The sequence below is a fragment of the Phragmites australis genome, chromosome 3 (assembly GCF_958298935.1).
Source record: "Phragmites australis chromosome 3, lpPhrAust1.1, whole genome shotgun sequence".
In the NCBI taxonomy this organism is placed as follows: domain Eukaryota; kingdom Viridiplantae; phylum Streptophyta; class Magnoliopsida; order Poales; family Poaceae; genus Phragmites; species Phragmites australis.
In genome coordinates this window covers 7,699,893-7,716,477 of record NC_084923.1, presented here as the reverse complement: position 1 = coordinate 7,716,477, position 16,585 = coordinate 7,699,893, and the positions used below count along the sequence as shown (strand labels likewise).

The 16,585-nt window shown below is 40.3% G+C and overlaps 1 long non-coding RNA gene and 1 pseudogene across 1 annotated transcript; both read left to right on the top strand.

Moving 5' to 3' along the window:
- The first annotated feature begins 8,350 nt into the window (after window positions 1-8,350).
- On the top strand, window positions 8,351-14,789 carry LOC133911908 (probable methionine--tRNA ligase; annotated as a pseudogene).
- A 10-nt stretch (window positions 14,790-14,799) lies between these two features.
- LOC133911909 (uncharacterized) lies at window positions 14,800-15,492 on the top strand. Its single transcript, XR_009908731.1, has 2 exons — window positions 14,800-14,963; window positions 15,108-15,492. It is a non-coding gene; the product is annotated as an uncharacterized LOC133911909 (long non-coding RNA).
- The last annotated feature ends 1,093 nt before the right edge of the window (window positions 15,493-16,585 follow it).

The following is a 16,585-nucleotide window of genomic DNA, read 5'->3' as shown; positions in this document are numbered from 1 at the left end:
AAAAGCTTCACAATCCTCTCTTTTAATATATAGGTACTTGCTGAAGGGCACCAACTCTTTTGCCATATACTCGTTCACAAGCTTGCTCTTGTGGCTTCTCCAAAGTTTGTCGATCATTTTCATAGCTGCCCTGCATCCCTTCATCTTCATGTTCTCTAGGAACTCCGGAAACGTATTGATGCCATCATTGAACAAGGTGTTCTTTTGAGCCACAATGTGGTCATCAAACTTTGGAAGGGTCAATGACACTCTCTTCCGAGCATTAAGGCATGCGAGCTTCTGCAACCTCCGCAGGGCCTTCTTTTCCATAGGCATGCTGTCATCATCGATTTCTGTGACGGTAATCTTGTCCATCGACCTCTTTTCTTGTGCCCTTGGCCTTCGTACTGTTGCTCCTCTGGGACCTAGTTACACAGATGTATGACTGGGAGCTTGTCCTTCATCAGAGGACCCCCATGAAGACTCGTTGGCAGGCATCTAATAGATACGAATACACAGATACAAATGTGTGTCTGGTGTTCACAGAGGATAGAGTGGAGTTCCAACGGCTAGTTTGTGAGAGTGTACTCAACGAATGATCCGGTGTTAGTACTATTGTTCTCACTGAATCATCTGGTGTTAACAACTTTTCTGAGTCATTGGTTTAACGATTAGTGCACAGGTTTGAGGCTATAAATACCCCTTCACTCAGTTATTTAAAGCTATGGCATGCTAATAGAGTCCAGAGAAGTTCATGTACACCTGATAAGACATCCAAGCCACTAAAGTGCTTAAAGTGATTATCCAATGTGACTAAGCATAAGATTAGTGAGTGATTAGTGCTTGTAGGTCTAGAGAGAGTGTTGCTAGGCGATTGCTGCCTAGAGAGTGGATGAGGAGTGATCCAATCTTGTACCAAGTGGTACGCTGGTACCTTGGAGTCTTGGTGACTCGCCTGCAAGTTTGTTGACCCTCCGACTTGGTGTGGAGCGGCGGCAAGGCGATTGTATGGGGACGCGGAGACCCTTGTCTTGGTGGCTCAAGCTCTAAAGTGATCACGGTGGCAAGGAACTGAAAGAGAGGCTAGCAATGAGACCTTGGCTTTGTGGCTTATCCGGGTGGACTCTTTGTGACTTGGTGGCTCAAGAGCCGTGACTGGGTGCCAACCAGGAGCATATCCTTTATGAAGCTCTAACATGGACTATGGTGGCATTTATGCCATCGATACCACGAAAAAAATTTCTTGTGTCGAGTTTGCTCTCTCTACCTTATTTACATTTCCTCATATACATTCTTGTAATTTACCTTCTTAGATAGATTGTAAGTGTTTTGATTGGTAAAGTAGATACACTAGATAAACCTAGAGCACATTTAGATAGAAATTGATATAGATTTATCTTGTGTTGTTTTTGGAGCCAAAATAGTTCTAAGTGTCTTAATTCACCCCCCCTTCTCTTAGTATGTCACCGATCCCTTCAATATTCAAGTGCAAAACTTGCCGAGCTCTATATGCCAAGAATTATGTGCCTACATGGTGTACCCAAAAAGATCATGTCAGATCGATGTACCTAATTTACCTCTCACTTTTAGCTGAAGTTGCACAAATCATTGAACACTAAGTTAAACTTCAGCTCTGCATATCACCCTTAGACCGATTGGCAGATGGAGAGGACCAATCAAGTATTAGAAGATATGTTGAGGGCATGTACTTTGAAGTAAAAGCAGAGTTGAGATAAATCCTTACCATATGTAGAGTTTTTCTACAATAACAACTACCAAGCCAGCCTTAAAATGCTTCTATTTGAAGCTTTATATAGAAGAAAGTACAGAACTCCATTATACTAGAACGAGATCGAAGAAAACCAAGTGTTTGGACCATAAGTTCTTAGAAGAGAAAAAGAGCAGGTTCAAACCATATGAGAAAACTTGAAGACTGAATAGTCTCAACAGAAGAGCTACGCGGATAATCGATGAAGAGAATTAACCTTTGAAGTCGGAGATATGGTGTACTTGAAAGTCTCACCTGTTAGAGATCTCCGCAGATTCAAGGTTAAAGGAAAGTTGGCACCCAGGTATATTGGACCATTCAGGATATTTACAAGACGTGGAGAAGTAGCATATCAATTGAAACTACCATCTGCATTGGCCAACATGCACGATGTTTTTCATATATCTCAACTAAAGAAATGTTTAAGAGTATTAGAGGAACAATATTTTCTAGAAGGAGTGGACCCACAGGAAGATCTTACCTATGCAGAATATCTTATCAGAATTTTGGATATTGTGGAACGAACAACAAGAAGAAAGACTATCAAAATGTGCAAGGTTTAGTGGAGTCAGCACTCAGAAGATGAGGCCACCTAGGAGTGAGAAGATGATCTATAGGCAGAGTTTTCGCAGCTATTCGAGGATCAACCCTAATCTCGAGGGCGAGATTCATCCTAAGGGGTAGGTTTGTAACACCCTAACTTTTAGCTTTGTTAACTATTAAAATTTTTCCCAAAATTAATTGATAGCTTCACCATTAGCATAGGAATAAAATAATATTTTCTAAAACAAATTAAATACCTTAGGTTACATTTTGTTTGATTGCATTCATGTTGGCTCTGTAGTTGCAGTAGGCCCCTTTTTCTTCCTCTCTAAAATTTTGGGTGAAAAGTGTTTTTAAAAATTTGTTTGATTTGCCTTAGATTCGAAATAGAAATAGAAAAGAGAAATAAAAAAACTCAACCCGAGCCAAAACTCCTTGAAAACCTGGCCCAAAGCCCTCTTCCTTTCTCTTTCTTTTTCCCTCCATCCGGCCGGGCCATTTTTTTCTTTTTTTTTGGCCTGCTCTAATTTTTCGCCTAGGCCAAAGCCTGTTCGCCCCCCTCTCCCTATGGGTTTGGGTCGAGCCCAAACTGGCTGAGCCAGCTAGCCGCCCCACCCCTTTAACTGACCGTGGGCCCAGCTAAAGCCACGTCGAGCCGAGCCGCCCTGGCTCATCTTCCTCCTCCGGTCGCTTGCCTCCCCACTCCCGCACTGTCGCCGCTGTTGTCGTTAATCGGAGCCGCCTTCCCGCCCGAGCACTAAACCATCACGCACACACACCCTCTCCCTTCCCTTTCCCCTCTTCAATCGCGTGAAATGGTCACCCGTTGCCATTTCTGGCCACGTGGATTTAACTTCGACATTGAAGTCCGACCGAGCCATGCGCCCCTCTCTCCCCCTTTCTCTCTATAAATTTTACACCACCGAGTTTGTCACCCTTTTGCGCACCCCTTCCATCCATTCCAGCCTCTTCTCCTCACTTGATTTGCCGTCGCTGTTGTCTCCGATGAGTAGTGCACCGCCGCCACTATTTCACACCATTGTGCCGTATCCAACCATGCTGATCGTCCTTTTGGCTTCGCAGGAAACTCTGGAGGCCGCCCCGTGCAGTTTCGTTGTTGTTCAGCCGCCGGAGCCCCCCCCCCCCCCCCGCGCATCGCTCCGACCACTACCTTCGTCGTCCTTGCCGCGTCTCCATTGCTCTGACCCCAACATCGCTCAGGTTGAGATCACCGGCCCTTCATCTCCCTTTTCCACCGCTCGTCAGAACACCTCAGCCACTGGAGCCCCGATCCGGCCATCTCCAGCCACCCTCTGCCGCTAAAGCCACCACTGCCATCTCTGGTCCACTGTGGACTTGTGAACCGACCCTCTAGCCACGGTCCATGTATCCATAGACCTTTTTTGCGACGTGTAGAATCTTTTTATAGGGTTTTTACCTAGTTTTCTTACTGTTTGGTTTACTGTTCTTATGTTTGATTTTGTGCACGTGTAGACGAATCAATTCAAGAGCAGTTCAGAAATCTCCATGAAGAAGACTTTGAAGGAACCATGCACCACCTTGATGAAGGCAAGTGTCTTGACCATGTTGTGATCCTAATTTTCAATTAAAGTCAATTTTACAAAACATACATGCTGTTTTTATGGTGAAATGGGATAGTTTAGCAAACACTAGCAATATGTGTAGTTTTCCTCTGTAGATGTTTTATTCAATAACACGAGTATACTGCTTAGCTGTGCTTTTAGATGAACATGTAGTATATAGGTGATGAATCATGAGCTTTGGAATTAAAAGTTGAGATAAGAAGTAGGATATGATAATTAATGTTGTTAAGGGATTTAGCAATAAGGAATCTAGGGTTTGGTCAAGAAGGGGATGCCAGTGTGTGCCTGTTGATGTGTTCCAAGCATGGTTAACTATGGATGGATATTCTGGTGATTACCCTTGTTGGTTAGTTGACGGTCTTGTCCAAACCATATTAAGGATCAGTTTGTGGAGTGACCACCCATGACAACAGTACAACCATGAGACCTATATGGTATGGCTTGGCTAAGTAACTAAGTAACTAGATATTTTCCCAGTGGTGTATGAGCCAAATAGATGTGTAGAAAAGGAAGGGATATTTCTCGATTCTACCTAGCACAAGAGGAGGCTTCTGGGGTGGAGGGTTACTCCACTTATGTACGACGACCAAATCTTAGTGGGCAAATATATGCTGGGAGACTCTTTGGAAAAGCCTCGTAATGATCTCTTGGTACACACCTCGGAAGAGTGTAAGGTACTGACGGGTATTGGAAAAAGAGTTGGTCATGATTCGTGGGTAAAGTGTACAAACTCTGTAGAGTGTTAAACTGAATATTCAGCTGTGCTCATGGTTACGAGTGGCATGGACCCTCATATGATTAGTTGGATGGATGTTTATCGTGGTAAAGAAATTGTTGAATTTTTGGAGGTTAAAGGAGATCAATTACACTTATTTCCTTTAGAAAAAACTGCTTTATGTAACCTTAGTCTAAAATTGGTTTTTATGCAAATTAAACCCTAGAGGATAGGAAAATTTTAGTTTAAGTCTCCATGTCATACTTTCCCTCACTTGCCGAGTACTGGAAATATTCACGATTGCTTTTCAGAAGGTGAAGCTTTCGAGGAATATCATGAAGACGACACAAAATTCTAGGTTTGTGGAGCTTCCGATCGACTGCCTGTGGAGTGGGCACTACGCCTATGTTTTTTTTTCTACTGCTATGTAATTTTCTTTAGACCTGTGGGTCATTTTATAATAAATAGCGTTGTAATAATTAGCATTGTGTCTGTTTTCCATTAGTGATATCGCTATATGTATGTGTAAACTGATCCTATCATAAATATAGTTTATATTCGGTTTGATCTTAAAATCGGATGTGATATAGTTCCTCCTGAACCTAGTCATCGAAACTCAGTTCCTCCTTAAACTTAGTTCACCGATCCATCATCGACCAAGTTCGCCTTCGAGCAACACCTGCACATGAATTAAACAACAAACGAGTACAAGCATCAGTCTTTCCTAACTAGACTCAAATCAATTCACGTAACACTACTCAAACGAGTATATTGCATCATCTCTACACTAACACTGGCATATAAGCATATCTAAGTAGCATATTAGCAACTTATGAACATTATCCTAATGTTATTATACTAAATCACTTTACTATGGCAATTTCATCATTCAATCCAATATTTTATCACATGATCTCATAGTTAGATTGAGACAACAGGATCCATGACATTTTTTTTTTGCCTTCTCTTAAGGAGATATTCCAGGCACTAGCACAAAAGTATTATTCTATCTTTATAAGTTTAACTACTCTAGAACACCTCTTTTTTGCAAGTAAAAGGAAAAAAAGAAGCTTGTTCCACTGTTACCTTCTTACTTGTAGATACAAAGTGGAATAACAAATGAAACAAAGATGTTGATTATTCAGTTCACTAAAACTGGTTACTTCACCCCCAAATGGAGCTGATAGAATTAGCCATGGATACTGGCATATTACCACAAATTGAGCTAATGATGATGCATGAATTGGTTGTTGGCAACTTATGGAGGTCAGGACTCAGGATATATCAACAACGTGAGTGCTGCTGGTTGTTAATAGTCATATCAATTAACCAACTAATCGTGCTTGTCTAGAGCCAATAATAATTTTGATCATGAACATGATTTTTCTTAATTGCGACGCAGACCTAACAGCGTGATGTAGTACTATTCTGAGTGATGCAATGCATTTCCCTTTCATCCATTGAGCCTATGGGCAATAATTTTATTGTAGTGATTAAAAAGTGATAACCCACAAGAGTGTTAATTTGTAGTTCAAGCTGCAGTAGTGCTCATGCTGTCCCCAATCTGGATCAGGGAGCGACACATGGACTCAGCTTTTAGCAATGTGACATGAACCAAACAACATGATGTACTTTTCAATCCATTGCTTTGTACCTTCCCTTTTCAATCCATTGTGCCATGGACTTTATTTCTTGAGTGCTTCACGATTATGAAGTACCGTACTTGACTATGTCGATGATTTGTAGGTTAAGCTATATCAATATGATTACCAAAATCTTTAATGTATTAACATCTCAGCAATTTTCAGGAAGCAACACTATGTGCACTAAAGTTAGTGATTTTTTTTCTAGAAATCATAGAAGGAACTACATATCTTTTTTTCAAAACGAAATAGGGCTTGAAGTCACACACTTAACCACTAACAACTCTCGCTCTCTACCACTATGTTATGCGCATGAATTACTGTTCATGCATGTGAATAGTAACCACGACATTGTAGAATGAGGGAGGTTAGGATAAGATTAGTTAGTGTATTTATTGCTATGGTAGAATTAGAATTGATTTAATTATGAATAAGTTTGATAGGAGATAAGTTAGGAATTAAATTGAATTATGACTGGCTAGAGATAAGTTTAGTAAGAGATAAGTTAAGAGTTATAATAAATTTATGATTGTAATTTTTTCTTTCTGTATAAAGAGGCAACCACGTATCATTGTAAATAAGCAAAATCCTTCTTTCTGCGTAGCTTAGTTGATTGGTTGATGCATGCTCAGGCATTGCTTGAGACTCATATTCAGATGATAAAATCCGTTCTCTAGCTAAGAGAAAGAAACATGTGCTTGTTTCCTAGACTTTGCGATCATCAAGCACGAAGTGGACCTCTGGATCGCTGCTGGTGCACTGCACCTAGGTCGTCTATGTTTGCGAGAGTAGGCTTAGCTGCTAGGTTGCATGCTTCATTGTATAACAAATCAACCGGTAGCACGGGTTTGGCGATCGTCTCGTACGGGTCGCGTTGTAATGGTCTTCGACCATAACTTTCTATCTTAACACCAAAAAACATCATGCTCGGAGGGATACTGTTTACTCCTCTACTGCACCCTCCTTATATGATTTTCATGGTGATAAAGAAAACATATCTTTGACAGTTATTTCGATTTCATAAAGAACAGAGTAAAGTTCATTTAACACCTTTTGAACGAACTGAAGACTGAAGTTCTTCAAGTCGTTAGAGGACAACTGATACCATAGGAGGGTACCTTGTTGAATGTTGAGGCACCTGCATCAAAAGCTTCGAGTCCACTATAAGGCAGGCTTTTCCTTCCAGGTTAAGTTTATCAACTGAAAAGCAAAACGAAATTGTCAGGTTTCAGGCATAAACCCTTATTCAGTGCAACATTCAAGAAATCAAACTTTCTTCAAATCAGCAGGGCAGTAGTTCAGTTCTGCGTGCATTCCACAACAGGATTGATTTCACACGCGCTCACATTAGCAACAGGAAAGATTTTCAGCGTCCTGGAAAACGCCCAAAAATTCACTGGATGGCAAACGCGCAATCCAAGAACCAAAAGAGGTGAGTAGTTCGTAGCACAAACGAACCAATTGATCGAAGCATACAGGTTCCAGCTTACTCAGAAACGAAGCCTTAATCAGTTACTCCTGATTCCTGAATTCTTGTGAAGCGGCGTTGGTAGGTTTGACAGTGATTAGGGTTCACTTAGTTGTCCGTATGGCTTTAGTCTGGCGTATTAGTGAGTTAGCTTTATTTAAGCTAAATTGTGTGTAGTAGTATCATATTGTTTAGTTGATTATATACTATTAATTTGATTGAGAAGAGATTAAATTTTATTATCTGTATGGGTATATGTTATAGAAGATTAAAGTGAAAAGGCAAGGGTTAAGATAATATTTATTTTACATAAATACATTATATATTATTTTTATCAAATTAAACATTGATCCAATTTGAATATACTATTATAAATTAACACTAACTAATCATATACTATTACAATCAAAGTGCATACTTGCATATACCTGCACCCCACAAGTATGACTCTGGAGAAATGACCGATTTCTATATTTTCACTTAGTCAAGCTAAAAAACTTTTTTCTAAAAACCAATCCCACAAATACATACACATAACTAAACAGTTATTCCTTATGTCTCAAAACAAAAGTCAAGTTAAACCATATATATGCCACCAAACAAGCACGGGCGGCTCGAGACGAAACACGAGTTAGCGACTCGCACAAACCATCGCTAAGCCGTCTCCTAGCCCTAAACCCGCCCCTCCGTTCCCTAAAAAAAAAAAAAAAACCTTCCCCTCCGTCCCGATGGCCTCCTCCCCACCGCCGCCGAAGCTGCCGATCCCCGGCCGCCGCAACATACTCATCACCAGCGCTCTACCCTACGTCAACAATGTTTCCCACCTGGGGAATATCATCGGCTGTGAGCATCCCTCCCTTCCTGCGCCGCCTCCCCCAAATTATTCCTTGATCTCTCTCCGTTCGCCATTTTTCACTTGATGGGGATCTTCGGTGGTCATGTGCGCAGGTGTGCTCAGCGCCGATGTGTTCGCGCGGTACTGCCGGCTGCAGGGGATACAACGCGATTTACATATGCGGGACTGACGAGTACGGGACGGCCACTGAGATGAAGGCCATGGAGGAGAAGTGCACGCCCAAAGAGATCTGCGACAAGTGAGCAAGCCTCCACCTCACCTGGCGGTGCGTTCTAGTTGAAATTTTGATCTGTTAGATGAATCGGTTTGGTTTTATATCGTCTCGCTCGAGCTGTCTGATTTGGGGGTTTGAGCCTCAGGACGACCTGGCGAAAGTGAGGTGAATTGCCTGGGGTAGCAGATTCTAGCTGCATTTTGACGTAAACTCGTTAGACACTCCTCATGCATGGTTTTGAATTTTGGTGGTACGAGTTTGGTGTGTTCAATAGTGAAGCACTAAAGTAAGTTGACGTGCAGTTATGATGTTTGAGAACTAAAAACTCGAATACGGAGAGATTTATGGGCCAAATCGATAAATTGGTTCTCATACCAGTTGATTTGCTTGCTTCAGCTGATTTCAATTTATGAATTTTGGTTACACTTTTCCTAAATCACATTGAACAGGTGGAGTCGTGGTGCAGTAGTTAGTTGATTGGTGATTTGATTTGCGCAATATTTGGTTGATAACCTAATCGGTGATCATATGATTTTGTTTGATATTGCGTGTTCAATCTGCGCATGTTGAATGAATCTAATGCTGCAATCGTGTTAGAGTTCGACAATTATATATCTTCCTTATTTATAAGATTTGGACTTTTATGAATTCCACTGTATATTCCTTTGTCTTGTAATTTACGCATGAACGTTTCAGTTATCAACCTGTGATTTGCTATATGCATTTCTTGGAAACCTCAATTCTGCATCTATTACATAAAGAAAAGAAAACACTTTCTTCATAGGAAGCTTTCCCTGCTGAAAAATGTAGGTATCATGCTATACATAATGAGGTTTACAAGTGGTTTGACATAAAATTTGACAAGTTCGCGTACGTCCTCTCCTGAGCAGACAGAAGTCTGCCATGCAATTTTCCATAGATTGATGGAAAACAATTGGCTCACGGAAAATACAATGCAGCAGGTACAACTTATCCTTGGTGTTGTACTTGTATATCCATCTTCACATGTTGTTTCTCTTACACAAAATTTATCTGCTTTGCAGCTTTACTGTGATACATGCCAAAGATTTTTAGCCGATCGTCTTGTGGAAGGAATTTGCCCAAACAAAGTCTGTAATGCAGCTGCACGAGGTGATCAGTGTGAAGCGTGCAGCACAATGTTGAATCCAACTGAACTTATTGATCCCAAGTGTAAGGTAAGCATGCCCAGTTACTTACTGTGTACTGCCATTTTTTGTCTGTATCAACATAATTGATTTAAGCATACAATGTGTCATAAAACTGTGAATTATGAACTTCCCTATTTCTATTTGTCTTCTGGCTTTCCTTGTAGGTCTGTAAGAACACTCCACGTATTTGTTATACAGATCACTTATTCGTGGAGCTTCCTCTATTGAGAGACAAGTTGGTAAACTATATCAATGAAACTTCAGTAGCTTGTTTATGGAGTCAAAATGCCATTCAAGCAACAAATGCATGGCTGCAGGAAGGTCTAAAGTCGTGCTGTATCACCAGAGATCTTAAATGGGGAGTTCCTGTCCCGCATGAGAAGTATAAAGACAAGGTTTGGGCATGTCAGATACGAAGGGATCCTAATTATGCGTTTATCCAATTTCCCCATTTTGATTATTTTCAGGTGTTCTATGTTTGGTTTGATGCAGCTATCGCTTATGTGTCTATTACGGCATCCTATACACCCGATTGGGAGAAGTGGTGGTAGAATCCTGACAATGTAGAACTGTTTCAGTTCATGGGAAAAGATAATGTGCCATTTCAAACGGTAAGGTGCCTATAACATCGCGAGCATTTTCTGAAGCCATTCGAGATTGTTTTGGCATGACAGGATGACTGTCTAAATAATGGGCTCTTTTTGCCCTTTCATAATGTTGCTATAGCTTCAAAATTTATTAGTTTATCATTTATCGAAGGTTATTGCTCAGTAGAGATGGTAGTATGTTCCAGGTACAGTTTTGTCGTTTTTCTCCATATAACAGAACTTACATATTAAACTCTAATTTCTAGCTGAATGATAATGATGATCAGTCTCTATTCCATTCGCTTTCTTCAACCCTTATCTGGATAGGTAGCTCAGTTGTGTTCTATCACTGATCATGCGATTCTTTTACTTGTTAAAGATGTTTTGTTTTACCTTAAATTCCAGCACACATATGAAGAACTGCAATCACAAAAATCCATGTTTTAAGTGTATAGATGGCACTTGTATATACTGCCATTTTCTTCTTATGATTTACTCCTTTTGGATCAAGTTCTTATTTGATGAAAGGAAATTTTCAGATCATGTTCCCTTCAACACTACTTGGAACTGGTGAAAATTGGACAATGATGAAAACCTTAAGTGTTACTGAATATTTGAATTATGAAGCAGGTACATGAGTTTTTACATTTTTTACCTAATGTTGGGTGTGTACACAGTTCGTGTGGTTTATTAGTATCTGCTAAATGCTTGTTTACTTTAACTGGGATCACTCTGCTCTTGGAAGAGATGTTTAGTCTTTTGATGAACTAAATTGCGTTTGTTTGCACCAAATATCAATTTTTTTTCATTTTGGCTGATTACTTCCTTGTTCATCATGTGCTGCAAGAGAATAGTGGCATGAAACTGGCGACAAGATTGCATAAGATGTTAAATTACGTAGTTTTCCATTCTCCTTGCTGTTCTGGCTTTAGTCTTAATTCTTTGTACCCTTGTACTGAACTACCAATTTAAACATTGATTCTGATGAAATGTAATTTAAGTCTCTTAAATGGCCTATTGAATCTTGTTGCATAGGAGCATGGCTAATTGGTTACAGTCCAATGTGCTTTTGAATTTTGCTTGTGCTTCATTAAAAAGATTCTGATGTAAATGCATATATGGTATGTACTTAGTATACACATCTATTCCTATAAAAAAACACATCTATCTCCTGGAAGTAACTAAGTATTGTTGCGCCTGTAGGAAAATTCTCCAAGAGTAAGGTATAGGAGTCTTTGGTAGTGATGCAAGGGATACACATATTCCTCCTGTAGTGTGGCGATACTACCTGCTTATGAATCGCCCTGAGGTCAGTAGATATACTTGTTTGGTTGATCTTCAAGTTTGTGATTGTACAGATTACTTTTGGTGACATGTTTGATCTGTCTTACTCAGGCATCAGATACACTCTATACTTGGGCCGATTTGCAAGCCAAATTGAACAGTGAGTTGCTCAACAACTTGGGGAACTTCATCAACCGTGTGTTAAGGTTTGTTGCAAAACCAGCTTCTTAGTCACAGTCTCAATGAGGATTATCGATTGATAGGTTAATCTTCTGTGATTCGTCACTGTTCTTATTCCATACTTATGTGCAAGTTCATTTTGTTAATTTTTTTTTGTAGGAGCTGGATATGATTCTATTGTACCTGAAGCTCCTGATGCTGGGTCACATCCATTGACAAAGGCACTTGCCGAAAAAAACTAGCAAATGGGTTGAGCAATATCTTGATGCAATGGAAAAGGTGACTTATTTTAACTATGTGAAACAGAACAGCACTGCATGTTCATCGTTCTGTTTTTCATGCCAGCTTCTAGGTTTCACAACATTGTGCTAATCTTTTTATGATAGGTTAAACTGAAACAAGGACTGAAGGGCATATGTAGTGATGGGAATGCGTATCTGCAAGTAAATCTTTTTCTACCTTTGTTTTCTTTCAATTTTTCCCCCTGTGGTCTTTAGTGACACTGAGTTATCTTTGGTTTGCAAAATTTATGTAGCAGAGCCAATTTTGGAAACTTTACAAGGAAGATCCAACAAGCTGTGCCATTGTGATGAAAACTTCAGTTGGTCTTGTCTATCTCCTTGCCTGTCTGCTGGAGCCTTTCATGCCCTCATTTTCTAATGAAGTATGATTCTAGTTGTCACAGAATCTTGTGGGGTTATCTTTTGAATAGTGTTCTTCCCCTAAATCTCACTGTGCTCTCTTTTGTAAGGTGTTACGTCAATTAAATTTGTCCCCCGAAGATATGTCATTCAATGAAGAAAAAGGAGAAATTGCCAAGGCAAAAATTCCTTGGGTTTTTGTACCAGCAGGGCACAAAATATGAAAGTCTGCACCTCTATTTAAGGAATTGGTGCCTCTTTATATTTCAGAAATGTGTTCATCAGTTGGACATAATTTACATCTCTGCACTTTCAATGAATGCAGAGAAATGAAGAAGTAGATCTCCATAGGGAAAATTATGCGGGAAACCAAACTGAGAGGAGCTCAAAAGCGGCAGCTGATGCTGAAGCCAACGAAGTTACTAACCAGCTCAAGGGCTCAAAATTATCTGGTAATTCTCTTTGATGTTGCTTAGAATCATGATGTAGACTATAGATATCCTTTTACTATTATTACTACTACTTTTATTGCTATTACCTTGTTTACTTTCTTATCCTCTTTTAGTGGCTCCTGTAGGGTTTCATCTCTAGCCTAACTAACTTAATTGGGATTAAAAGGCTTTGCTGTTGTTGGTTAGAATCAAAAAGGAAAACATCTTTTTTTTTTCTTTTTCTTTTGCTGCACGTTTGGAGATACACAGAAAATCCATGTTGCTGGGCATAACCTTGGTGAACTGTGCACACTATATATTTCCTTGCACAAAACTATGATGAGAGTGTCCAACTGTCCATTACATGGCAGATTTCAACATTTTTCAGTTTAAAAATGCTTTGACTATTCTTTGAATTATTCTCTGCCAAAATATTTCAATTTCCAGCAAGTCGTTGGTTAGATTTCCTCACATTTCTTATCCAGAGGGAGGTCCAAAGAAGGAACAAAAGAAACAATCTAGTGGCTCAAAATCGAAGACGGCAGAGGCAGACGTTTCAGTTGCAAAGTTGGATATTCGGGTGGGGCTTATCAGAAAAGCAGAGAAGCATCCAGATGCTGATTCCCTTTACGTAGAGGAGATCTATGTTGGAGAGGAGGCACCAAGAACAGTGGTTAGCGGCCTTGTCAAATACATTCCTCTTGAAGAAATGCAGGTTGCTCTTCCTAAGCATCATTTCGTCTTTCTAGATATGTTCTTGTGATGCCATGCATCACTGATCTTGTATACTTGTTTTGAATGAGCAGAACTGGAAAGTGTGTGTTCTCTGCAATTTGAAACTGGTGGCAATGCGTGGTAGAAAATCGCATGCAATGGTTTTGGCTGCATCAAATGAGGTCCATACGAAGGTAAGACATCCAGTACCTTTTCATTTGATAAAATTTACATGAAGACATCTTATGCCTCAAAGTGGAAATGCATCGGGTCACCTTTGCTAGATACTCGGGAGGGCCTGAGGCTTCTCTTAGTGGCAAGAGCAAGACTTGGGAGAAGTTAGCCGCTGACCTGCACAGCAACGGCGAGCTCGTGGCGTGCTACAAGGATGTGCCGTTCACAACCTCCGTTTCCCTGCCTTATCCACTGCTTGACATTGCCTATTTCTTTTGTAAAAATTTAGCAATGATTTATTGTTGCCTCTACATGGAAGATTGAGTTAAGATGGAGGTGTTGTCATTTAATTTATGATTAAAGCTTTGTCGTGTGATCACTTCGTGTCTAAAGCTTGAGTCCGTACAGAGGTTTTGTCATTTCATGGTTAAAGCAGAGTCGTATGGTCACTTCATATCTAATATCATGCTTGAAGCTCCGTCGTGTGGTCGGCTGAGTCAGAATAGAGGTGTTGTCATTTAATTTATGATTAAAGCTCTATCGTGTGGTCACTTCATGTCTAAAGTCTAAGTCAGGATAGAGGTGTTATCATTTCATGCTGAAAACTCTGTCTCATGGTTATTTTGTGTCTAAAGCCTGATTTACAATAGAGGTGTTGTCCTGTCATGCTTAAAGTCTATCGTGTGGTCACTTCGTATCTAAAGTGTGAGTCACGACAGAAATGATATGCTGGTAGGAAGGTGTTGTCATTTCATGCTTAAAACTGAGTAGTTTGGTCACTTCATGTCTAAAGCTTGACTCACGACAAATGTACTATTTTGGCAGTAGGGTGTATTTGCAAGTGATGCTATGAATGACTATAAAAGGCAACGCTGAACTGCGTATGTTATCCCCGCCTCAAACACAAGAAGTAAAGAGATAGCGAGCTTTGGTATGCATATGTTTGCTATACCACCACCATTGTGCAAGTGCGGTACTACATGCGAAATGAAGGTATTCATGAGCTCGATACCTATGGGAGGAGATTCTTTCGGTGTTCAAACTTGGATCCGTTGTATCATGGGGTATTTAATTTATGTCATATTTCACATGATTCATCAACTTTTGGTCCGAATAGTAACTAAATCGTGTGTACAGTCGTCAGTCATCTATTAGGCTTTGTGATTTCATAATTTGGATCGATTTCAACATCAAAGCTGAGAACAAGGAATGGATGAACTTGTTGAAGAAATGTGGACATGGAAGACCTTGAGATGAAGTGACAAGCGGAGGCGATGAATGAGGTTGAAGAAAATGGGAGAGGACTTTGCGAGGTGGGAGGTGGAGAAAGAAAAGTCGTCTCGCTAGAAGGGGTGGTTCAACAAGTACAGACCATTGAGTTTGTTTCTACCAATGTATTTCACGAAAGGTATTTATGTGTTGTATGCTACGTGTGTTGTCAGTTCTGTATGACTAGAAGCAATGTATCCTGATGTACTACCTCCGCTTAATATAATATTTCATTGTACCATGTTGTTCGTAATTGAATAAATTGTACCCTATTGAAAGGATCGAATAGCCCAAGAGGGGGGGGGGGGTGAATTGGGATATTAATTAAAACTTCTACCGCTTTAGCAAATAAAACTAAAAGGAAATGCGACTAAGGGATTTAACTAGAACAAGACAACTAACTAAGCAAAAATTAACCAAGAGAGATAATCTTAAAGAAGAACTTGCAATAGTAACAAAGCTCAAAATAAGATGCGAGAAAGTAAATAGTTAGATAAGACCACCGATTTTTTTCCCGAGGTTTCGAGAAGTTGGCACTTCCCCCTAGTCCTAGTTGGAGCATCCACCAAGGATGTCGCTCCACCTTAAGTCACCAAGGCTCAAGTGCTCCCTCTTGATTACCCCTTCTCCATCTCCGGATTAGCGGGTATCAAACCAAGTACACCTTCTTTTCCAGGGGCTTCCACAATTTCTCTAAGAGCTCACCAAGAAGTACTTCAATCACCAAGACAGTCTAGTGTTGCCAACCACCAAGAGTAACAAGCCTCAAGCTTCACTTGACAAAGACCAAGCCTAGACAACAGCTAGATGCACACTTGTTACTCTTCAAGCACTCAAGAAAGTCCTTAATCCTCAACTAAGAACTTAGAATTGACACAAGTGCTCTCTCTCTTGCTTCTAAATGACACACCAAGTGTATGAGCTGCTACAGGGTCGCAAGAGCTGGAGAGAGGTCTAAATGGGTGGGTATTTATAGGCTAAGAATCGAAAATTAGCCGTTGCCTAACAACCCAGAACTTTTTCTTAATGCCGGAAGGTCCGGTGTGAATAACACGCTTCACACCGGAATATCCTGTGCTAATACATCTGACAAAATAGCCGTTAACTATTCCATTAGCCGTTAAAACTCCGGTGATTAATCCTAGCCTACAGCAGATCATCCAGTGTATTGAAGTGGGCCAGATGATAGTTTACAACCTCTCTGTAAAAATTCATCCTGTGATCATATTTTGCTACGCCGGACTATCCGGTGTATAGAATTAGTTCTGGACTTCGTGACTTTCTATTTATCCGGTGATTCCGCCTATCGAACGTCGGACTATCCGGCGTGGTCTTCAACAATTTTT